We start from the raw sequence: 25830 nt of genomic DNA, 5'->3' as shown, positions 1-25830 counted from the left end.
CACTCAACGCACAATTAAACTCTGGAATTTGTTGCCAGAGGATGTGGTTAGTGCAGTTAGTGTAGCTGGGTTCAAAAAAGGTTTGGATAAGTTCTTGGAGGAGAAGTCCATTAATGGCTATAAATCAAGTTTACTTAGGGAATAGCCACTGCTATTAATTGGAATGAGGAGTCATGGGATGAACTGAGACAGGGCAGATTCAAGAGGTAACCGTGTCTCACCCTACAAAGACTGTGACTAGCACAGGGAAATATTTGTTCACAGAAATGGCGGTGGATGCATAGGAGAACCTCTCGGTGGAGGAGGAAACAACGCCCATGATTCCAGAAAGCATAGGACCGGCAGAGAGGATCCTGGAGGTGGGCAGCCTAAGGTCTGCGGTACTGCAGCAGGAAGGGAGACTTGATGGGTTTATCAGTCACCCGCTGTCATGCAGACCCGTGCAACACGGACGCTCTCAAACAGCGCATCCAAGGCGCGCGCGCGGGCTCTTCTCCCGGGTGCTCGATGCTGTATTTAAATGAACCAGAAATAAAAAGGGAGGCCCAAAAGTGCGTCCTTAGCACTACCTGTTTTACAGCACGGGAAGTCCATCGAGCATCGCTCGCGCGCCAGAAATTCTGTTAAAGGGGCATAAATGTCAAAAGGGCATGCAGTTTATGGAACATTTTATTATTATTATTCTTTCATTTCCCCCCCATCATGACGTCCCAATGTGAGTCATGCTTTGTGCTACAATCCTGCTGGGGGGGGGGGGGTTATTAAATCACTGCAAGGAGTCGGACAGTCCTTTTTTTTGCCCGGTTCTTCCATTGGATCTCTGCTGTGATTCATATTCGATTCCCTAGATCTGCTCAGCTTCAATTTCAATTTCAAGAGGTCATTTTTTTTTTTTTAGGCAAACAGAAAAGACGCCCAATTCCTGGACTCCCACGTGGGGAGAAGGACCTGGGCGCCCGTACCCGGACCCTCGAGTTCTGGACGTGCATGAGAGGTCTTGGAGGTTCCCCGCATGGACGTCCAGGACTTGGGCATACGGGCATGGGCCACTTACCAGCCCCTCCCGCGTGAATAATCGCTCTCCTTTGCTTTATTCTCGCTTGCGTTCACGAGAGAAAAGTGATGAGGGCGAGAAAATGAATATAATCCATTGTTGAAATGTTAGAAATGGCACGGAAACCTTTCAGGAACGTCTGCCACCCACTGCACCGCCACGACAATGCCAGGTCTAGGTGTAGCGCAAACATTTACTCGTAAAAAAAGCTCATTGTGGACGCACTTGTTTTGGGCACGTGTTACTACATGAGTTAAATGGGTCATTTACATGCAATTTAAATGTGGAGGGTGCTATTCGCTATGCTCTGGTTTGCATGCACGTTATGGACGAATTGGGTGCACGTTTAGCGCATCTAAAACAAGCGTGCAAGGCACGTATAGGGGCACGCTGCTCGTAGCGCTCGACATGGCATCGGCCTGATAGTCTCTGACTTCTGAACTTCTGCAATAGCAGCGAGTTACAAGGAATGTGGTTTGTGCGCCCTTTGTACATTGCATCTTCATTGCCTGTTGTATGAGATCTGTGCTTGCGTGTTTTATCTGCAAATGGTCATTGATCACGTGAATGCAGTCTCCGTCTTACATGTGCGTGTCTGTTGTGACTGCGGACACATATGTTTTGTCTGCGTTTGCAGTTTGTGAGGGCCGTGTCTGCGTGAGGTGTGGGTACTTTGTGTTGTGTGTTTGTGTGTGTGTGTGTGTTAAATAAATTATAACACATCTCCAAATGAGATTATGGCACATTAGTTTCTGGGGGCCCAGCAGCATTGATTGACTGGTGGAAAGTGATGAGGAGAGGCTGGAGCATGGCAGACCGTCTGGAATCAGATCTCTTCCATTAGGGGGATCAATATGTAGAGCGTAAAACGCAGAGAGGAGGGGGAGCGGGAAAGGGGGAAAAAACTGAGTGTTAACAAAACTGAATAAATATAGACAGGAGAGAGCGAGAGGAGAAATCACATTAGTGTCAGAGAAGCCAAGCACAACATGCTTAACCCCTGTCACCTTAACACCGCTGAGCAGGGGCTGGGGACTGCCAGGCAGAGCTGGAGGTGTGGGAGCTGGGGCCGCTATTCAAGTGCTCTTCTCCTTGCACAGCTCCTGCTTTTCACCCTGATTGGGATTGTATTTATGCATCTGAGTTTTGTGGTTGCTCTCCTGTAACCCACCTGGAACTACTGCGGGTGAGCACTGGATTATAAATCATTTAAATAAATAGTAGGCAGAGCACACGATTATGGCTTTTAGGGGACGATTTTCAAAGCCGTTTATGTGAGTAAAGCGTGTTCTAGCCGTGTTCGTCGGCTGTGTGAGCATTTCCGTGCCTCGGTGCACACAGAAGACCACGCATGGCTCCGGGAGGAAAAGTGCACGCATGGTTTGCATTTTCAAATCTTCATCTTTCCAGCAAATATCTACCCCAGAAAAGGCAAATGCAAGCGAGCGCCTGTAGGTTATACCCGTGACGAGATTGAAAGTGAAAGTACACATACAGACTTCTGCTCTGAAAACTGATGCACAGTGTGAGGGCAAAAAGCAGAATCTCTGCACATCCTCCCAGCGTGAAACGTGCCCTCATGATCGTGTGGCTAAGGTGCACTGAGCTGAGGGCTTCCCTGTCCCTGAGCCTTTTGTAGCATTCAGACAAATCCCATGAAGCATGCTGTCGGCTAAGTCTGATTTCAGGGGGCTGAACCCCTTCCTGGCATTGCATTTATCCAATTAACTGGGCACTGCAATCCCCAAAACTGCCACGGAAGACAAAAAGTAGAGAAGGTCAACTCAGGAGAGCCTCCACTCTGCAGGCCTGCACTGTGACTCCAGTAGGATTTAGGTTACAAGTGAAGGGGAAGATTACTCTAAACCCAAATCAGTTTCGATCTGCGTCACAGCCAGGGTCATCCTCAGCGAACTCCAAACTGAAGTATTTGTTTAGCATTTCTGCTTTCTCCTTGTCCTTCTGCACACACTGCTGCCTTTTAATCTTGCACTTCCACCTCTGGCCTTCCCTCCTTTCTCTCATATTCCTGAAAAATATTTTGTCGCCTGGTATTGCCTCTTTAGTGATCTTTTCTTCTGATTCCATGCTGTGCCTCTCAAGATCTGGCCCCTTTTGGAAGCTTTGCTAGTGCTCAGATTAGAGGCTCAGTGGAAGGTGAAAAATCTGAGCCGCTCTTAGTGAGGATCTTACTCTCTTTGACGTCCGACATTTCTGATTCACATGGACAGTGCAATGCTTTAGCCTCTGATAATACTGTTAGCTGTCATAAATTAGAAAATGTGCAAAATATTTCTAAGGCAAGGGATTTACATTGAATTTTCCTTGTGTTCCTAAAATATCAGGGTCTGACATGTTCAAAAGTTATCTCAAAGAAATTAAGTGCCAAGATCTGCCAAGTTTCTCCTTATTCTTATGTATCTAAGGGGTCTAACACAGCAACAATGCTACTTTACATTATGAGATGGAAAGTATGGAGCAGGCAAAGTACAAGTAGAAAAGTCTGAAAAAAGAAAAGGCGAGTGGTGTTCTGCAGGAACTGTCAGTGAAGGCTGAGTGTAACTCTGGGAAGTGTTAGTGGAAGGCTGAGTATAACACTCTGGGAAGTGTCAGTGAAGGCTGAGTATAACACACTGGGAAGTGTCAGTGAAGGCTGAGTATAACACTCTGGGAAGTGTTAGTGGAAGGCTGAGTGTAACACTCTGGGAAGTGTTAGTGGAAGGCTGAGTGTAACACTCTGGGAAGTGTCAGTGAAGGCTGAGTTTAACTCTGGGAAGTTTTATTGGAAGGCTGAGTGTAACTCTGGGAAGTGTCAGTGAAGGCTGAGTGTAACTCTGGGAAGTATCAGTGGAAGGCTGAGGGTAACTCTGGGAAGTGTCAGTGTTACTGAATAGATCTCACTTTCCATGTATTTTTCTTACTGTACAAGTCTGCTTGCTGTTCCTCTCCTTCCTTTCTTATCCTGATGAGGGCGGATTCTAGGGGTGGGTGCCCAGAGGCAGTGGAGGGGAGGGGACGATTCCCCCCTTCCCAAAACCTCTCCTCTCCCTATCTTGCCCTTCAAGTCATGGCGCCAGCTCCACGGCAGCAGCAACAGGAGCTGGGAATTTAAAAGATTCAGCACGGGGCCTCCTGTGGCCCCCATGGGGACTCACCCCGTGCATGGGCGTCTCAGGTAACAGGAGAGCCATGCAGAAGGAGGGGGGGGGGAGGGGGGCACATGAGAGCTGAGAAAACACGCAGGCAGCACAGCGGCAGGCCCATGCCTATGGAAATTATTCCTAAATCTGGGTCTGATTCTGATCCTTGCAATCCTAATCCTGTCCCTCGCCTGCATTCCCCTCCCTTCCCCACATGTGCCAGGGTTAAATAGAGAGACCAGTGTGGAGGTGATTAGTCATAAAATCTTAACAGGCATCCCCATGTAGGGCCCATGTCAGTTTTATGAGACCATTGGAAGTCAGAGTTATAGGAGAGTCTTAAATCTCACGTGCCCAGAGGGCAGAGGGAGATCTCAGCGTTGCCTCTGAGACTCACCTCATTACCCTCTGTCTCTGTTTCATGGCCATAGCTGAATGGCGTGCGTGTGTGTGCGCGTGTGTGTGTGCGTGTGCGTGCGTGTGTATGCATGTGTCTGCGTGCGTGTGTGTGTGCGTGCATGTGTGTGTGTGTGTGTGCGTGTGTGTGCGTGTGTGTACGCGTGCGTGCGTGTGCGGGGGGTGATGCTCACCGAATACTCGGAGACATAGAAGGTGCCGGTGGGTGAGGAGCACTCGGTTCCCCCCAGTCTATCCATTTCATCTGGTCTATGTTTCTTCTAGGGGTCTTACTCAATCTGTAGCCTTCTCCCACACTCCTTCCCTCTGTGCCTGGCTCGGGATATGTTTGAATTCTGCCACTGTTGTGGCTCCTCTTACCTGTTCCAGGTGTGCGCCATCCTCTCAGTGAAAACGTTTAGTCTCACATTCCTTTTCTCCTTCTGCCCCCTCACCTTCATTTGATGACTACTCGTCTTTGAGCTTTTTATATCTATGAAAATTGCTTCTTTTGGCTACTTTGTTAAAGCCCACTGAGTATTTGCACCATATCGACCCCTTCCCCCCTCTCTTCTAGAGTCTGCATCCTTAGCTCCCTCGTTCTCTCTAGGTTTCATTTTCAAAGCAATCTGCGTGCATAAAACCCCATTTTGTGTGTGTTAAGTGGTGCTTTATAAAAGTCACGTGTGGAACTCCATTTCCCACACACCTGCACCCCGCACTAGGAAGAGATGTTCTGAGGCGGCGGCGGGGAAAGCATTTATATGCAATGCTTATTTCATTTTTCAATATGCACGCTCCAGAGCACGGACATACTGGCACCACCTGCCAGTTTTCCAAAGCGCAATGATGCGCATAAGACCACTTTGAAAATCTGGGATGACGGTTGCGGGTGGTTTGCAGCTCTCTCTGTGCATTGCTTACATTGGAGTCTGTGCATCATGTTGCTGGCCCTCCTGTGAACTGCCTCTGGCTTACCAATATCATTTTGCAGATGTGCTGTCCAGAACTGAGCACAGCGCTGAAGGTGGTGAGATCTGTACAGCGGTGATATTATTTCTCTTTTCTTATTATTACTAATGCCTCTGAGTGCAGCATTAAAACCCCTCTCCCTGTGTACGAATGCATTTTACCTGTGGAAGGGGGGCTTTGAATGTTGCCTAACCTGTTATCATGTAAAAGTGTGCGTGTTGTTGGACAATGCACGCCTATAGCCTAAACTTCTGGAGGCCTTCCTGGCTTGCGCAGAGAGGATCAATGCATGCATGCGGGTTTTGACTCTTCAATCCTACCCTCATAGTTTCCGATGCAAGAATTACTCACAGAGAAAGCAGGAGCAGTCTGTGCGGTAATTTTTCCAGGAGTCTGAGCAGACTTCTGCTTTGATTATTCTGCAAAGTTTGCCTCAGTGTGCGCAGTTTAGATTGCGGCGCGAGAATACTGTTAGACTTCCCAGCTAGCTCGCCATGCTGACTGGTTACTGGGAGCCCATCACAGACCGTTTAAAGCACAATCACCATCCTTCCAATGTTTGTTTGTTTTTTTTCAAATTATTTTTCATCTAATCTGTCTCCCTCCCCCCCCCCTCCAGCATGCAGATTTTCATGTCATCTGCAGACAGGCACACTTTTCTTCTATCCCTTCCTCAATCTTACTTAGAAAGGTATTGAAGAGGAGTAATCCTAGCACTAATCCCTGCTGGTTACTTTCCCTTCTTCAAAATACAACTCCTTGACCACCGCTCTGAGTCTCATCCAGTTTATAATTTGTTTCCAGCTCCCAGACCTGTCTTCTCTGTAGGATGATATCGAAGACCATACTGAGATCTAGATTGGCCACATCCAGGGCCGGTGCAAAAGTATTAGCTGCCCTGGGTTAACCTTACAGCCTCGTGGCTCCCACCTCCCCCAACTCCGGTTGTACCCTCCACACACAATTAAAAATTCTGCATTTATAAAATCAGATTTTACATGAAAAAGGACATTCAAAGTATAATCTTCTGAGGTAAAAATATCACTTACCACATGTATGTTATATTACACGTGCACTACCATGGTGCCAAAAGGAAATCCCTATAAAAAGACACTTCTACCCGTATGGCATTAGGTCTGTTATCAAAAAACCCAAATTAACTGCTCTATGCGTTATTATGCCACAGTTGTAATGGTCACAGTGTATATAATGACTTCAGAAATTCTCAATCATACTCCATGGTCAAACTTAGAAATTAGATATGGCACCTTCATAAAAATGGGCTACTAGCATTGCTGCAAGCTGGGGATGTAGCAAAACGTTACCAGCCCTCAAATGTAACCATCGGTCCTGCAATGTAAAACGTTCCCATTTTTATCTTTTTGTATATTATTTTAAATTATGCAATTAAAAAAACCCATGTGTTGTGTGAGTTTCAAACGCTGAAAACTAGCAAGTGAAACCATTAAATGCTGAAAAGTATTCTTGATTGAAAGTTCACGGAGGATGTTGAAACCAGCGCAAAATAAAATTCATCAGAAGTCACTTATTTTGTTGAAAGTGTATGCTGTTGTTCTGGATGTCCCCTATTCTAACATGTGTAGGGTGTGGGTTTGGTCCTCTGAAAACCAGTACTAAATGGAATTACAGTTACAAAATAGTAAACACCCCATACCAAAACAGCACTAATTGCCGGTAATCAAATAGTAACAACTCTACCTATGAAAAGGCAACACTGCAAATATTACAACAGGCCCTGAAACACCAATATTCCTCCTATTAGGAAAAAGGAACAAGCCAGTTTGCTATAGATCCCTACACAGAAACTGCATGCCAGCAGAATATCTCACCTCAGTCACTCATGCAGATCACAGACAGATTCTCACGAAATACAGAATAAAGAGGCCATAAGTATAAACAGAAACATTCAGATAAAAAATGAACTGCAGTTCACAAGGAGCCAGTCTGTATGCACTGAAACAATAAAAAGTAAAACATTATGAGGTCATTATTCAAAAGCATCTTAGAGGGATAACTCACAAGTTAGAGGGATAACTTACAGGGATAACTCTTAGAGGGATAACTCACACGTTAGAGGGATAACTTAGAGGGATAACTCATAAGTTAGAGGGATAACTTAGAGGGATAACTCTTAGAGGGATAACTCACACGTTAGAGGGATAACTTAGAGGGATAACTCATAAGTTAGAGGGATAACTTAGAGGGATAACTCATAAGTTAGAGGGATAACTCTTAGAGGGATAACTCACAAGTTAGAGGGATAACTCATAAGTTAGAGGGATAACTCATAAGTTAGAGGGATAACTCTTAGAGGGATAACTCACAAGTTAGAGGGATAACTCATAAGTTAGAGGGATAACTTAGAGGGATAACTCACAAGTTAGAGGGATAACTTACAGGGATAACTCTTAGAGGGATAACTCACACGTTAGAGGGATAACTTAGAGGGATAACTCACAAGTTAGAGGGATAACTTACAGGGATAACTCTTAGAGGGATAACTCACACGTTAGAGGGATAACTTAGAGGGATAACTCACAAGTTAGAGGGATAACTTACAGGGATAACTCTTAGAGGGATAACTCACACGTTAGAGGGATAACTTAGAGGGATAACTCACACGTTAGAGGGATAACTTAGAGGGATAACTCATAAGTTAGAGGGATAACTTAGAGGGATAACTCTTAGAGGGATAACTCACACGTTAGAGGGATAACTTAGAGGGATAACTCATAAGTTAGAGGGATAACTTAGAGGGATAACTCACACGTTAGAGGGATAACTTAGAGGGATAACTCATAAGTTAGAGGGATAACTTAGAGGGATAACTCTTAGAGGGATAACTCACAAGTTAGAGGGATAACTGACAAGTTGCCATATTCAGCTACTTATCTGGTTAAATTATAGCTGAATAAATAAATCATCATCTGGCTATAATTTAGCTGGATAAAAAAGAGGAATTCTGGGTGTGACTAACCTAAAAGTTTGTAAGCTTTTATCACTTTTTGGACTGCTGGAGAGAGAGAGAGAACCTCTTTATAAGGCTTGCATATAAGGAAACTATTTATACCACTGTAGGAGAGCTAACTAGTAACTCAGGGTGAGGATTTGGTGGTGGCCTAGGTTTTGGGGAGCAATTCACGTGCACAGTCAGAGGTACAAACAGCACAGTAGACATCAGTGAAGATTTGATGTGATTTGGAGTGAGGAAAGGTACACAAAGATGACATAAGAAAATGCCATACTGGGTCAGACCAAGGGTCCATCAAGCCCAGCATCCTGTTTCCAACAGTGGCCAATCCAGGCCATAAGAACCTGGCAAGTACCCAAAAACTAAGTCTATTCCATGTAACCATTGCTAATGGCAGTGGCTATTCTCTAAGTGAACTTAATAGCAGGTAATGGACTTCTCCTCCAAGAACTTATCCAATCCTTTTTTAAACACAGCTATACTAACTGCACTAACCACATCCTCTGGCAACAAATTCCAGAGTTTAATTGTGCATTGAGTAAAAAAGAACTTTCTCCGATTAGTTTTAAATGTGCCACATGCTAACTTCATGGAGGGCCCCCTAGTCTTTCTACTATCCGAAAGAGTAAATAACCGATTCACATCTACCCGTTCTAGACCTCTCATGATTTTAAACACCTCTATCATATCCCCCCTCAGCCGTCTCTTCTCCAAGCTGAAAAGTCCTAACCTCTTTAGTCTTTCCTCATAGGGGAGCTGTTCCATTCCCTTTATCATTTTGGTAGCCCTTCTCTGTACCTTCTCCATCGCAATTATATCTTTTTTGAGATGCGGCGACCAGAATTGTACACAGTAGTCATGGTGAGGTCTCACCATGGAGGGATACAGAGGCATTATGACATTTTCCGTTTTATTCACCATTCCCTTTCTAATAATTCCTAACATTGTTTGCTTTTTTGACTGCCGCAGCACACTGAACCGACGATTTCAATGTGTTATCCACTATGATGCCTAGATCTCTTTCCTGGGTGGTAGCTCCTAATATGGAACCTAACGTCGTGTAACTACAGCAAGGGTTATTTTTCCCTATGTGCAACACCTTGCACTTGTCTACATTAAATTTCATCTGCCATTTGGATGCCCAATCTTCCAGTCTCACAAGATCCTCCTGAAATTTATCACAATCTGCTTGTGATTTAACTACTCTAAACAATTTTGTATCATCTGCAAATTTGATTACCTCACTCGTAGTATTTCTTTCCCGATCATTTATAAATATATTGAAAAGCACAGGTCCTAGTACAGATCCCTTAGGCACTCCACTGTCCACTCCCTTCCACAGAGAAAATTGTCTATTTAATCCTACCCTTTGTTTCCTGTCTTTTAGCCAGTTTGCAATCCACGAAAGGACATCGCCACCTATCCCATGACTTTTTACTTTTCCTAGAAGCCTCTCATGAGGGATTTTGTCCATTGTACTCGATCTAATTTGATGCACTCTCTAAAAACTGCTATCAAGCTAGGGCGAGAGTACATTGTAAAATCTCATCTTTGTGTACCTCTCCTCACTCCAAATCACATCAAATCTTCACTGATGTGATTTATGCTGTTCGTACCTATGACTTGCATGTGAAACTGCCCCCCAAAACCTAGGCCACCAGCAAAACCTCACCCCGAGTTACTAGTAGCCCCTGCTACAGAGGTATAAAAATTTAACTAATATGTGTGCCTCATCAGAGGCTCGCGCTCTCTCTCTCTCTCTCTCTCTCTCTCTCGCCCCAAAACAGGATTTGTGATTTTTATCATAAATCTCATTTCGGACATAACACCAGGGAAAAAGGTGTACTTATTTCTGGCGTTAAATTGTGCGATAGCGTGCATTATGCTATGGCACACAACGTCAAACACCCTTCATTTTTATAACCTCTGCCCCAACTCCTCCCTTTTTTCCTAAATTTTAAAACCTTTAATATGCACTTCGTGATGTGTTACTTATTGCATGCGTTGTGGCGTTAGGGCCCGGATGTAAGTTCGCTGGCTAAGTTTAGAGCTGCTTTAGAGCAGGTCTGTCTGGCCTTGTGTAGCCGGATAACGTGCTGCCTATATCTGGGATATCTTATGAATATACCTGGGTAAGTAGCGCTTTGAAATCTAAAAAAAAGAGCAGTCCCTACAAGACAAACATCCAGGATAAACAGGAGACTCTAGGAAGTGTATTTATTGTAGAGAAGCGCTTAGGATTCAGAAAACATTCTTTAATAAGGTTTTAAATGTACAAGTCAAAGGCTGTGGCGGTGGCAGTAGCTGATAGGCCAGAGAGTGAGCTTCCAGGCCCCGTGGTGGCCCCAGCAGCTCCTGGCCCCCCCAGATTAAGCAGTCCTAGTCTCTATGGTTTATTCAGTTTAATTTCTTGCCTTTCAAAGCTCTGCTCAGGGTGAGCAACAATTCAGGTAGAGTAGGTGGTTCCTTGCCCAAAAGCCTAAGTTGACGAGCATTAGTGGGGGATGGGGTTCGACCCCCTGGTACTCAGCCTCCTGCTCTAAGCACCAGGCCACACCTCCACGTTGCTTCTGTGTTTTATTGTCCTAGGAAGGAGACCAGGTGTCCATGCACACGACTTGCCCTCAGGCAACAGCGGGGGCTGGATCTGCCCATTGGGAACTAAGCCACCCCCCCCCCCCCCCATCACCCAGCTTCCTGTCTGCCTCAGCCCATCATTGCCTGAAAGAAGCAGAGCATTGCATTTACCACCCCCCCATCACCCAGCTTCCTGTCTGCCTCAGCCCATCATTGCCTGAAAGAAGCACAGCATTGCATTTACCCCCCCCCCCCCCCATCACCCAGCTTCCTGTCTGCCTCAGCCCATCATTGCCTGAAAGAAGCACAGCATTGCATTTTCCCCCCCCCCCCATCACCCAGCTTCCTGTCTGCCTCAGCCCATCATTGCCTGAAAGAAGCACAGCATTGCATTTCCCCCCCCCCCGCCCCATCACCCAGCTTCCTGTCTGCCTCAGCCCATCATTGCCTGAAAGAAGCACAGCATTGCATTTACCCCCCCCCCCATCACCCAGCTTCCTGTCTGCCTCAGCCCATCATTGCCTGAAAGAAGCACAGCATTGCATTTACCCCCCCCCCCCCCATCACCCAGCTTCCTGTCTTCCTCAGCCCATCATTGCCTGAAAGAAGCACAGCATTGCATTTACCCCCCCCCCGCCCCCCCATCACCCAGCTTCCTGTCGGCCTCAGCCATCATTGCCTGAAAGAAGCACAGCATTGCATTTACCCCCCTACCCCCCCCCGCCCCCCCCATCACCCAGCTTCCTGTCTGCCTCAGCCCATCATTGCCTGAAAGAAGCACAGCATTGCATTTACCCCCCCCCGCCCCCCCATCACCCAGCTTCCTGTCTGCCTCAGCCCATCATTGCCTGAAAGAAGCACAGCATTGCATTTACCCCCCCCCCCCCATCACCCAGCTTCCTGTCTGCCTCAGCCCATCATTGCCTGAAAGAAGCAGAGCATTGCATTTAACCCCCCCCCCCGCCCCCCCATCACCCAGCTTCCTGTCTGCCTCAGCCCATCATTGCCTGAAAGAAGCAGAGCATTGCATTTAACCACCCCCCCCCGCCCCCCCCCATCACCCAGCTTCCTGTCTGCCTCAGCCCATCATTGCCTGAAAGAAGCAGAGCATTGCATTTAACCCCCCCCCCCCCCCCCCCCATCACCCAGCTTCCTGTCTGCCTCAGCCCATCATTGCCTGAAAGAAGCAGAGCATTGCATTTAACCCCCTGCCCCAGCGTAATGTTTATAATAGGAACCGGGATCACTGGGTTTAAATACAAACTGCCCCGCTGCTTTTGTACCGAAACCATAAAACTCTTGGGTGATATTAAGAAAGAGAGCGGAGCTTGTGCTTGTGGTGGAGGCAGGAGAGGAGGGAGGTGAAAGGTTGAAAGGGCAGCGTTTCCAGGGAGGTTTATTTTCAGTGGGACCGCTCTCCCCGGGTCAAGCTCCTAACAAGTGCAGTAACACAGTTAAGAGCCAAGCCAGGAGTGCAAATCTAAAGCTATTAATCCGCCCCGATCCCTGCTGCCCAGCCTTTCATATTCTGTCTGGGTTATTCTTCAAGCGCCTAATGCATTGGCCTAACTGAATTAGGCGCTCCTTCGGCGAGGTGAGAGGGAGGTTGCCGCCAGAGCCAGCGAGCGAGCCCTCCAGCTGCAGCAGGGAGCCCGGTCCTATCGCCTGCAAATTCAATCCCCCCCCCCGGAGGACAGAAATAGTGGCAGAGTTGCTGTAATAGTGGAGAAGGAGGAGGAGGAGAGGCAGGGAGGCAGGAATTCCTTCAGAGCTGCTGTCCGTCTGTCCCTCCGCTGCAGGTCACCCCCCCCTCTCCTCTCTCTCTTGCGTGGAAGCAGACTTTTTGGGGGCTGCCTCTGTCGCTCCCTGCGTTTGGAGATCCCGACGTTGTCTCCATCGCACTCGCGCACATTCTGTGAATTTGCTGCCGCACAGGGGCAGCGGCCGGAGCCTTCCGGCCATTTCATGTTTGTGGGATCGTCAGACAAAACTGCAGGAGTCGTCGGGATCAGGGAATGCGCACAGCTTCTTGCTAAAAATGTGTTTGCGCCGTGCGTTCCTTCTCTCCCCCCCCCCCCCTGTCTTCTTCCTTCTGTCATATTTGGGGTTTCTCATCGGTCTTTCTCTTTCTTCTCTCTGCCAAGCCTCTTTCCCTCTGCCTGTTTGTAAATAGGAGGCAGTTTCATGCAGAAATGCGATCATTGGGAGGGTTTGCAGGGCGGCGGCTGCGCTCCTACGTTTGGCACATCTCTCGCCCTGCGCTTCCTTCCATGCTGGGGGGGGGGGGTCTGGCCCCTTTTACACGTTTCAGCCTTTGCTTTCGTTCCCACGGGTGGACTGGGCACGGCTGCTCCCGTCCCTGACCCAGTTATCATCAGGATCCATCTTGCCCCAGGGAACGTGAAGTTATGAAATTGTGGTGAAGCTGCTCTTTCGGCAGAGGCGAGTGCCGAGGCGTAGAGAGCTGCGTGTGGGGGTGACTGAGATGGGCAAACATCAGAAGGGTACAGGGCCATGCCCACGCGCTGGCTCCTCGCCTTCCTTCTCGCTAGGACCTTGCCGAGTGGAGCCCTATAAGATCCACGCTGGTGCTTAAGGAAGGCAGGCCCAGGTCTGGCCCTCAAACTGAACCTGCTCCTTCAGTGATGCTGGACCTCGAGTATTCATGAAGGGGGCAGAGTGCAGGACTCCAGGTCTGCACTCACCTCATGCCCACAGACCTTTTAGTTCATTTTCAAAGGGAAACCACATAAAATGGTCCCTGGATATTTTGCATGGGCAGAACGTTAGTGCAAGATGGCGCACGCAGAGTTGAAAGTGAAATCTCCGTCCCCCAGGAACAGCCCCTCTCAATCCGGCTGAAAGGGCTACGGGAGACCCCGCTTTTTTTTACCCAGACTGAGGAGGACATTTCACAGGAGTCCGTGCCTTTGAAAGTTGAACTCCGTCACAACATATTGATAGAAAGCTGAGCGTGCCTGGGTTTCCCTTCCTGCACTGTGGGCTGAGAGCGATGAACGGCCGTGCAGACACTAGAGGTTGCTAGACAAGGCTCGGGCTGAGACCTAGCTCCCTCATGACCTAGACATCTTGCCTTCGGCAGGGGAGATAATTCCACAGCACCATGTGTCAGAATGTGCTTCGTGTTATTCCTACAGTTTGCCTCTGTGGCAAGTTGAGGAGGGAAGTGGTATGAAAAAACACATACACAGGGCACAGGTTGTGTTCCCCTGGAATTCCTCAGGGTGTTACCATGCTCCAGCTTACAAGTGCAGGCGACTAGGAGCCACAGGATACACTGTGGGCAGCAATTAACACTAACTGCCAGAGGGGCAGAGAGAAACACAGCGTACACAGACAGGGAAACAGCACCATGGGCTACAGCTGGAAGCAGTTTCTAGAAATCTTCAGAGGGATAGCTGTGTTACTCTGCTGTACCAAAAACAATAGGTGGGTGACACCTTATAGACTAACCAATGTGGTTTTGAGAACAGAGTCCACGTCATCCGACAAAAACTCATGTCTCAATAAATTGGTCACCCTATAAGGTGCCACCCGCCTCTGTCTAACTGGTGCAGGGGCAAAGGCCTAGATCCTCTCTGTTGTTCCACACAGAAGTTTCTTGAGTACCTCATGTGTCTCTGAGTCTGGCTTGAAAGCCAGCTTATTTGGGGTTCATCTTGAGATAACTGTCACACATCACCACCTCATAGAAGGGATCCCCGCTTCTGTGCAGGCTTTCATTGTCAGGCATACGCAGCGCTTGCTTCTATTTAAGTCTCTCCTAATACTTGCCACAACATCATGGGAGATCTGTGTGTGTTTCTAAGCCAGCTGATAAAACACGGCTCTTGTGAGCTGAAGTATCTGGTGTGGAAGGTTGCAGAGTAGGTGAATGCCAGGCGATAACTCATTCACCTGCACCCATCCCAAGTTCCTGCTGAAGACGGAGTAAGACTGCCGCCGTGATCAGTCGCTCATTCCTCCTTCAGCGTCGGGTGCAGAAAGGAGAAGCAGAACTGTTGCTGTCCATCGGGACCAAGCTAAAGCCCTTAGAAAGTTCATCCAGCTTTTGGTTTCATTTGATCACAACAGACTGGGCCTTGAAAGAAGAAAGAGAGAACCGTATTCCTGACTGAGGAGCAGTTTGCATCTCTCATTCTTATGACCCAGCAGGCTCTGGCGATGTCATTGCCAGTTTCAGACGAGGTTTGCAAGGGCTGTGATATGGATTTTGGTCCACATCCTCGCCACTCTCTGGTGCTTTGGTGCATCCCCCCGCCAGGATTCTGTTCTATTTGCAGAGTAGAGCCCAGTTTCCTCCATGCTATTCACTTCTGTTGCTTTTCCATTTGTCTTCCTTATGTGCAGCTTATATGTTCTAGTGCATAACATAAAACCATGGGAGAAAGATGACGAGGAGGACGTCTTCAGAGAAACATGTTCCTTGTTCTTGCCCAGTGGCATGTGTTCTTGTTTCCTCTTGCTTATTTTTTATTTGAAGAAGTCCCAGCTGTGTGGCTTCTTGTATCTGCTTAGCAGAATAGAAATGAGTAAACTGTCTGGACTCTCTACCAGGGCACTATCAAGCTAGGGCAAGAGAACACTGTAGAAATCTCATCTTTGTGTAACTTTCCTCACTCCATATCACGACAAATCTTTACTGAGGTCTACTGTGTTGTTCGTACTTCTCATTCTGCATATAAAACTGGCCCCAAAACTCTAGACCACCATCAAATCCTCACCTCGAGTTACTAGCTGGCCCTACTATAGTGATATAAATAGATTACTATGTGAGCCTTACAAAGAGTCTCAGTCTCTCTCTCTCTCTCTCTCTCTCTCTCTGCAAAAATTATCATATTTTGCCTAAATTTAGGCCTTAGCCAACTAACTCAACTCATCCCAGTTATGCCTCTAACTTATCCAGTTAAATTCTAGCCACCTAATTTACATAATGCCTCTGTATCACTCCATGGTGAGACCGCACCTTGAATACTGTGTACAATTCTGGTCGCCGCATCTCAAAAAAGATATAGTTGCGATGGAGAAGGTACAGAGAAGGGCTACCAAAATGATAAAGGGGATGGAAGAGACGGCTGAGAGAGGATATGATAGAGGTCTTTAAAATCTCGAGAGGTCTAGAATGGGTAAATGTGAATTTGTTATTTACTCTTTCAAATAATAGAAGGACTAGGGGGCACTCCATGAAGTTAGCAAGTAGCACATTTAAAACTAATCAGAGAAAATTCTTTTTCACTCAATGCATAGCTAAGCCCTGGAATTTGTTGCCAGAGGATGTGGTTAATGCAGTTAGTGTAGCTGGGTATAAAAAAAGGTTTGGATAACTATTTGGAGGAGAAGTCCATTAATTGCTATTAGTCATAAGAACATAAGAAATTGCCATGCTGGGTCAGACCAAGGGTCCAGCAAGCCCAGCATCCTGTTTTCATCCCATGCTATTACTGGCATCAGTAGCATGGGATGTACTTTCCAGGTACTTGTAGCCTAGATTGGCCACTGATGGAAACAGGATGCTGGGCTTGATAGACCTTTGGACTGACCCAGTATGGCATGTTCTTATGTTCTTAACTATTACATTATCCATCTAAATGGCTTTTGAATATGGACTTCAGAATGTTTTATAGCCTGATGGAGCGCTTGAGAAGAGGATAGTGAGAAATATCCCAGGTACTTCACACAAAATTATACAAGGACCACATGATAGATAAGCAAGTGGAGAGGATGGGTGGTCCCTACTCCAGAGAGCTTATTTAGTAGAAGGCGGCATAGTAGAAGGATTGTTGCATTGTTTTCATTTGTTTGTGTTTTGTGCAAATGGTTTCATTATTATTTTGGTACCTGTTCTGGTTGGCAGTGCAGGGCTGTTCTCTCTGGTTTTTGCTTGTAGTATTCAGCATGCATAGGACCATAAAGCTGAATTATTTAAAAAAAAGCCTACAGTGGCTAAGAGACTGAAATATGAGTAGAAATGATGGATTGTGTAAGGCATATGTTTTTATTGTTTGTATGTTGTAGTTTTTATAATTTTGCTTTTTTTTTTAATTTAAAGATTTTTATTGAAACAACAACATAAAGCAACCTACAGACCGGGCTTTTAGCTATATTTGCTGATTTTATGAATTTTATTTTGTAATCCGTAGTAAACAGAATGAATCACATGGAATAAAAGATGTAATAAATAAATAGAATAAAGCCATGAAGTGATTATGTTTGTTTCTGGTACTCTAACATGTGGAAAAATGTTAAAATCCCATTTAACATGACATGTATATACACAAATAGTTTTAATTTTTATGATCATTATGCATTTGGTCTATATGTGTTGTATTATAGAAGATGAAAGCCTAGCATTTTAGAAAACTGGATGCAGCCACTTCTGGGGTAAATAGTTGTGCATAGTGGATTGCATGTGTCATGATAGGTGCTGAAATGGGGAAGAGAAATGATTGCCCGTTTACAGCTGGATAAAATGATATACTCCCATTTCACACACACACACACAGGGCAAGGGCAGGATTAAAAATCAGAAACAGACAAAGTGACCTGCTTAGGGTTAGACACCAGGTGCTTGATATTCAGCCGGCAGGCGAGTAGAAAAGTTTCAGCAAAACATAGCCAGATGTGCGTCCCCACAGAATATACCTGGATAAAGCCGGGTCGGGAATTCTTCTGACCAGACTTTCCCATCTCCCTGGACAACGTGAAGCCGCTCTCTGGAAATGCTCCCAGCGCCACCTCTGTGTAGCTGGCTTAGATATTTTTTGTAGGGGGAGGGGAGAAGGGGGGGTGTTGTTTTGAACAAGTTGCATGCTCAAAATGTAGCCGGGGGGGGGGGGGGGGGGGGAGAATTTTAAAATCTTGGTTTTTTTCCGGGTAGCTCCAAAAGTTACCTTTGTCTATCGACTTCCAGGACTCTGCGCTCCTATCCCGGTGCTCTCAGCAGATTTCTTTCACTGCAATTCAATTTAGCTGAGGTTTTGGTTAGCTGAAAGCAAGCAAGAATAAGAGTAAGCAGTGTGTTAAGAAGTGTGGTGATGTTAGCATGAAACTGCTCCCTCAGGGCTCAGGAGGATCTGTCATATTAACTCCAGGATGGCTGTGTCCAGCTGTTAACCGTCTCGCATACCCTCTAAATTATTAACTTGCTTTTGATGAGGGTGATTTTGTGAGGGATTGTGCTGACCTTGGGGAGACTGCTGGGATGTCCGCATCCCTTTCTGCTATAAATAAGAGGTAATGTGACAGTGATTGGGCAGAGATGGAGCAGCTGATCAGAGGGGTTACACGGGGTGACCTGCAGTCCAGGGGTCATGGCACTCCTGCTCTCTGTCCACGCCATGTTTATTTAGCTAATGACCGTTTTTAGGAGCAGAGGAAGGACTCGGCAGTCCGCTGGCCTGGAGAGAGGTATCATGGGCCTGGGCCTGGGCTTGTTCCCCAGGATTTGGAGGACTGGTTCCAGAAAAGGGTCCTGATGCCGCACAGTTCCTGAGGGTTTTCTGCATTGCACCCAGGGGGATTTTCCCTGGTGGAGCATCTAAGCCAGTTAAAGAGCAGTAGAGAGTGTGGAGGCAAAAAGGAACCCAAATCTAATGATGACATTGGAGGGAGATAAAAAGGCAAGCGCAACAGTAAGCACATGTGCACATGCCTCACCTCTCCCCCTCTCGTACGCGCTCAGCTCCGCACAATCATTTGTGGCTCTGGGGGACTTGTAATCCAGCTGTTAAGGAAATCCAAAGTTTACAGCCAGCTCTGGTACGCCTGACGCAGATTTCCTGAAAGTGGATGGGGTTGAGCGATAGGAGATTTCTCTTGGTCTGTGAAAATCTCTTCCCCCGCCTTCCTCCCCCAATCTGTGCGTGACCTCATGACACACAGACGTGGAGGGGGTTTCTCTCTCATCCTAGGTCCATCTGTCATGAGTCCACTCGAGTGAGCAGTCCAAATGTGGATGAGCCACCTCACTCAGATTTGAGGTTAGCAAACATCTTCAGGGTATGGAGGAGAGATTGAGGCCTCATTGTGCCTGGCTCACAGCTCTCACCCACAGCCTGCACTTCCTTACCATAGTCAGGGGTGAGTATCTTGCACCCTTCCAGACTGTTACGTTTCATATTAATGTCTTGTCTGAGATCTTTGTCCCTTGCTAGCAGTTAAACCCACATTTAAAGCCCTCTCTGTCCGCACACACCAACACCCTTATGGTTCCAGGTATCCTCTATATAAAGCAATGGCGGTTCTCCTCCTCTCTGCACTGGATTAAGGGAGTGAGGTGCATGCAGGCACATGGGGTAGAGGGAGGACATGCCTGCCACCGCACCTCCATCTCCCCCCACATGACCCTGATCAGCTTGTGCTGCCTCTCCGAAATCCCTGCCTCCTGAAGAAAGAGAGAGCTGTGGAAGAGGGTGAGCAGCAAACCCAGGGGACTTCAGCTCCAATTATGAGAGTAATTGGGCTCAGAGTCTGTCATTAAAACCCCTCTCGGTAAGCATTACATTCTTTTATGGTTTTCTGCAAGTGCCGTGATGTCACAGACCATTTGTGACCAATCAGATGTGAGGCATGGCACAGCGGCAGTGACATCACAAAGGACCTGGGACAGTCACAGTCACCCGTTGCACTAGGAGTCAGCTTAAAATGGCGGGGGAGGTGGGGGGGGGAGAATATCTATGTAACACGGAGTGAGTACTCCTCCCCGTCTAGCCCCCATCTGCAGGGGTGAAGCATGCGGGCTCTTTTGCACCCAGTTAAGTGTTTGCTAATTTTCAGAGTTAGCTCCCTGGATAGTTTTATTCTTTGAAAATTTGTAACTCCTGCAGCTGAAGAGCTTAATCATGGAAAGGTGAATTGTGAATGGTAGAAGCTCACTCATGAGCAGTGAGAATGCATCCTTTCCTCAGGCACCACTGTACGTGTGTGTGTGTGGGGCTTCCACATGATGTTAGGCTGGAGTTAGATTATTTAAAATTCCGGAAGGATATTAAAGCTTGGTATTTCTCTCAGGTTTTTTAACCAATGTGTGGTTTGGATCTGTGTATCTTCATAAGAAGGGTTTTTAATGTTTTATTATTTATACATTTAAAAATTAAACATCAAGAATTGCTTGAAAAAGAAAATTTGCGGAGATGGCATTGCATAGTTACAGAAAAGGAAGTAAGTCAACTTACAGTATGAAAGCCAGCACCTGAATATATGAAATCCACTATAAAGAGGAGAGGGAGCTGAAAAAGTGAGGAGCCAGGAAAAACAAGGAAAAATATTAAGAGAGAAAAACCCCATACATAGCATTCATTGCTGCTGCGAAAATCAGTCCTACAGCAGAACTTCGTTTGCTAATTCAGTTTTTTTACTATCTACAAAAACCTCTGTGAAAGTTAAAAACAAAACATACAATTGTATTTATTTATTTATTTACTGGTTGTTTTTTTATATACCGGCATTCGTTGGAGTCTATCACATCATGATACATTTACAAGGGAATCTTATAACCCAGGGGAAGGCAACTCCAGTCCTGGAGTGCCTCAAACTGGCCTGCTTTTCAGGACATTCCCAATGAATATGCATATTTGCATTTGATGGAGACAATGCATGCAAATCTACCTCATGCATTTCCATTGATGATGTCCTGATAATCAGAGCTGTTTGTAGCACTCCAGGACCGGAGTTGCCTATCCCTGTTGTAACACGTGGAGTGCCTCATGCCAACACTTCTGGTCTCATAACTAGAAGTTTCCTCTCCACTCCTAGATTACGTGACATACCTGGGAAAATCCAAATTCTAGATTCCATATAGACAAATTCACATTGTGAAAATGCAGTTTTAAAATATCATCTCTGTTTTGAGGAAACACAAATGTAACTAATAATTTAGCTGTAGTAGTCACGTCTGTGGAGATGTTTCCAGGTAAGTTATCTTCTGATGTGTCCTACTAGAGAACATTCTGCTTATTGATGGAACAGCTCCATCTGAAACTTTCACAATCTCTTTGAAATATGTCAGCAGTGTTTCTTAAGGGGAAAGAAGAGGGAGCTTTGGAAAATTCAGAAACCTTCAAATTTCCCAGTCTTTCAAGCCTTGGATAGACCAGACTCCATCTCACCCCCTACTCCATCTCACCCCCTATTACATAAAACCCCCCTATGAATGTTATACTGATATCTTGGTATGAACGCCTTTATGTCTGATGATTTTGTACTTTGCACTTTCATGTATATAGTTATAGTTATATTCCATAGCATCTACCCATTGATGCCTGTTATATGTAAGGGCTCCTCCCAAAAATTTATTTATATGTTGCCTAGTTCATCATATTATATTATGTTATATGTTATATGTACGGGCACTGCCCAATGGTTTTTTGTTCACTGTGAACCGATACGATGTGCGAACGGATATCGGTATAAAAGAAATGTTAAATAAATAAACAAATAAATAAATAAACCAGACCTTTAGCTTGTATCAGAGGCCTTTGAACTGCTGTTACTTGTGCATAGGGCTGCTCCAACTCCACAATCCTGTTTTCCGGGGAAGACACGCTGTTCTCTGTATATCCATAATTAATACAGTCAATGCAGCCAAGGGTGGAAATCCCAGCCCAGATAGTACGTAAGGTTACCACCACCGGTTTACTTAATGTAGATTTATAGAAACATAGAAACATTAGAAATGACGGCAGAAGAAGACCGAATGGCCCATCCAGTCTGCCCAGCAAGCTACGCACTTTATCCATTTTTTAAAATCTTTTTCTATCACCCACCTGTTACTATTGGCTTCCAGTACCCTCCAGCCCTAATTCCCCTCCACCCCACCACCAATGTAGAGAGCAGCGCCGGATCTGCATCCAAGTGAACATCCAGCTCAATTAGGGGTAGCAACCGCTGCAACAAGCAGGCCACACCCCTGCCCCGTACTCTTACCCACCCCTGTTTTTTTTTTTGTTTTGGAGATGGCAGCCCTCCATCCTTCCGCTCCGTGAAGGTGGAACACCAACCACTGGCCACTGGCATCCCGCTCCGTGAATGCCTCTGTGGCTACTGCCGCTCCATGCAGTGTTTTGCTGCTGCCTCTGGGGCGGATTTTCAGAGCCCTGCTCGCGTAAATCCGCCCAAAACCGGGCGGATTTACGCGAGCAGGGCCCTGCGCGCCGGGAAGCCTATTTTACATAGGCCTCCCGGCGCGCGCAGAGCCCCGGGATTCGCGTAAGTCCCGGGGTTCTCGGAGGGGGGCGTGTCGGGGGGCGGGCCCGGTCGTCGCGGCGTTCCGGGGGCGTGTCGGCAGCGTTTTGGGGGCGGGTACGGGGGCGTGGCTACGGCCCGGGGGCGTGGCCGCGCCCTCCGTACCCACCCCCAGGTCGCGGCCCGGCGCGCAGCAGGCCCGCTGGCGCGCAGGGATTTACGTCTCCCTCCGGGAGGCGTAAATCCCCCGACAAAGGTAAGGGGGGGGGTGTAGACAGGGCCGGGTGGGTGGGTTAGGTAGGGGAAGGGAGGGTAAGGTGAGGGGAGGGCAAAGGAAAGTTCCCTCCGAGGCCGCTCCGATTTCGGAGCGGCCTTGGAGGGAACGGGGGGAGGCAGCGTGGCTCGGCGCGCGCAGGCTATACAAAATCGATAGCCTTGCGCGCGCCGATCCAGGATTTTAGTGGATATGCGCGGCTCCGCGTGTATCTACTAAAATCCAGCGTACTTTTGCTTGAGTCTGATGCGCAAGCAAAAGTAGGCTGATCGCGCTTCTTTTAAAATCTACCCCTCTTTATTCACGTCCTCTAGACTTGATGGACCCACAGTGTTACCTCTTGTAGCTTGTCCGTTCCAAATTCTCTATCCACTCTCTTTCACCCTCAGGCTTACCAGACCCTGCAGCCCTGGCATTGTAAAACTTTCCCTGGAATTCAGGCCAAGAAGCTGCCCAGCAGCTGCTTCCACCCAACTCAGGAGAAAGAAAGCTGAGATGCAGGTCTTCCACCGAGACTCAGGGGAGCCTCTAGGGCTTGCTGGGAGTTGCTCCTTTCACCCACGTCCGCCAGAGACGGGGGTCCTGGTGCTGCTTTGGGGGATGCTGGGGATCTACCCCTTTCCTTTTCCCCATTCAGAGAGGGAAATAGATTTCTCTCACCAATGCCACCGTGACACACCTCCCCCACCCTTAATACGTTTTTAACTTTTATAGGGGTAGATTTTAAGAAAGTGCGCCTTCGCGTACTTTTGTTGGCGCACCAGGCGCCAACAAAAGTACGCTTGATTTTAGTAGATACACGCGTAGCCGCGCGTATCAGCTAAAATCCAGGATCGGCGCGCGCAAGGCTGCCGATGTCGTGTAGCCGGTGCGCCGAGCCGTGCAGCCTGCCACCATTCCCTCCGAGGCCGCTCCGAAATTGGAGCGGCCTCGGAGGGAACTCGCTTTCGCCCCCCCCCCCCCCCCGGCCCTATCTAGATCCCCCCCTACCTTTGTCGGGGGATTTACGCCTCCCGGAGGGAGAAGTAAATCCCCGCGCGCCAGCGGGCCGCTAGCGCGCCGAGACGCGACCTGGGGGTGGTTCCGGAGGGCACGGCCATGCCCCCAGACCGCCCCGGGCCCGCCCCCGAAATGCCGCGTCCCGCCCCCAAAACGCCCCCGACACGCCCCCCTCGAAAAACCCCGGGACTTACGCGAGTCCCGGGGCTCTGCGCACGCCGGTGCGCCTATGGAACATAGGCGCACCGGCGCACAAGGCCCTGCTCGCGTAAATCCGGGCGGATTTACGCGAGCAGGGCTTTTAAAATCCGCCCCATAGTGTTTGTATTTGTTTGTTGTATGTGGTATTAGAAATGTTTGCATTTTTTAAAATAATAAACCATGTTGATTTTGTTAATTTTCAGAATATCAAATTAAATAAATGATAAATAGCAATATGTTCAGATACTAATAGATCAGTGTCCTATTTGGATTCTTATTAGCGCCATTCATTTCTCCTGTTTAATGATATTAGTTTATGTTTAAAATAAGCACCCAACAGATAGGCCACAAGAAGGTTACTGTCATCTACTCATAGGAAACTTATGTTTGTGCAGATATTAGAGATATATACAGAGTATATACCAGTGAATGCCTAGAAAGTTTCGGGAACGTGACGTGCTAATGAAACCAGTGACTTCCGCTGTGCTCCTAGAGTATACAAAGCTTAGCGTCTCTGAAACTGATTTGCTGAATTTTTTTGTGTAGTTGTTTTTTGTTAGACCCCAACTTACACTAATACGGAGTTCATGTATACCTCTCAGGCTTACATGTTTTATTCTGCCACTGACAAGGCTTTGCCGAATCAAACTTCCAGAGCCTAAGAACAGTTATAGATGCTGACGTCTTTCAAAGAAACTTACAATCTTTGTGTGCTGAGCATTGCCCTCTGCTTCATGGCAGAGAGCTATGCTGTCGCTTACCCAACTAATCAAACTTAATATTTCACTTGGAAGCAGCTCCATCACTGCTCTCTACATTAATAGTGGGGGTGAAAAGGGAATTAGAACATAAGGTTACTAAGAGCCAAGAGAAACAGATAAGTACAAGTGTGAAGCTTGCTGGGCAGACTGGATGGACCAATTGGTCTTCTTCTGCCGTCATTTCTATGTTTCTATGTTTCTATATTCTGGAAATGGAAATGGAAGGCAGTCATACCCAGCATGTATCAGTTAAAAGTTTTACTATTCATTTGCTATTGCTCCCATGTGTTGAGCTCTCCTCATTAGCCTTTAGCAAGCTAAGGGGGTCATTTACTAAGCATTTTTCCCATAGACACAAAACGGGAGAAAACCTTTAGTGAGTGACCTCCTAAGGCAGCAGCTCAGGTGAGCTAAATAACAAATCCTTTCTTGGTGAGCAGAACACTTAATTTTATTATATTTTATACTGCTTAATTGTTGTATTTGGTTTGTGTGTGAATTGTACTTTAAGTCTGCTGGAAGCTGCTTTGGGCAATCCTTCGGGTTAGATATAACATAACATAATATGCCAGGGAAAGCGTGACCTGATTAATGATGAGAGCAGTGGGTGTCTGATTTTCTAAGGTGTTTTTCTGATTGTGAAATAAATAAGAGTTATTAATGAGAGTGTTACAGCAGGCTAAAGTTTACAGTCTCGGTAAAGTTTCCAGTTCACAGGTGAATGGCAGCTAATTGTTAGTTTGGCAGATTCGTGATTCGGGGTATAGACTCACAAAGTGTACAGCTCATGTTTACAGGAGGATCCTGTAAATACAGAGTGGCTGGGCAAGGAGACAAAGTAAAGTGATCTTTGCAGGGGATCAGTTCAGGGTGAGGGCTGTGGGCCAGTTGCTGTTGGGAAGCGCCACGTTTTCAGTAGCTTTCTGAAGGCTCGTGGGTCTGGGGCTTGTCCTGTAGGGTTGGGAGTGCTCTCAGAAGGTCCTCTTCCTGGTGCTTAGAAGGCATATTTCCTTGGAGGCTGGGGCAGCTAGTCAGACGGTGCAGAGAGCGGGGAAGTGTGTAAGGAATAAGGCAATAGTTGAGGAAGAGTTAGAACTTTAAATTCTGCTTCTTTGGGAAAGGAGCTTTGTAAATTGGGCTCTTAGGTTGTAAGATCTTTGGCGAAGGGATGTATCGTACCTGAAAAAAATATTGTAAATTGCCTTGAGCTAAAATGCTGGGAAAAGCAGTTTAGAAGTACAAAATATGATAGCAGCATTCAT

Source organism: Rhinatrema bivittatum, chromosome 10, assembly GCF_901001135.1.
Source record: "Rhinatrema bivittatum chromosome 10, aRhiBiv1.1, whole genome shotgun sequence".
Lineage (NCBI taxonomy): Eukaryota > Metazoa > Chordata > Amphibia > Gymnophiona > Rhinatrematidae > Rhinatrema > Rhinatrema bivittatum.
This window is presented reverse-complemented; position numbering follows the sequence as displayed.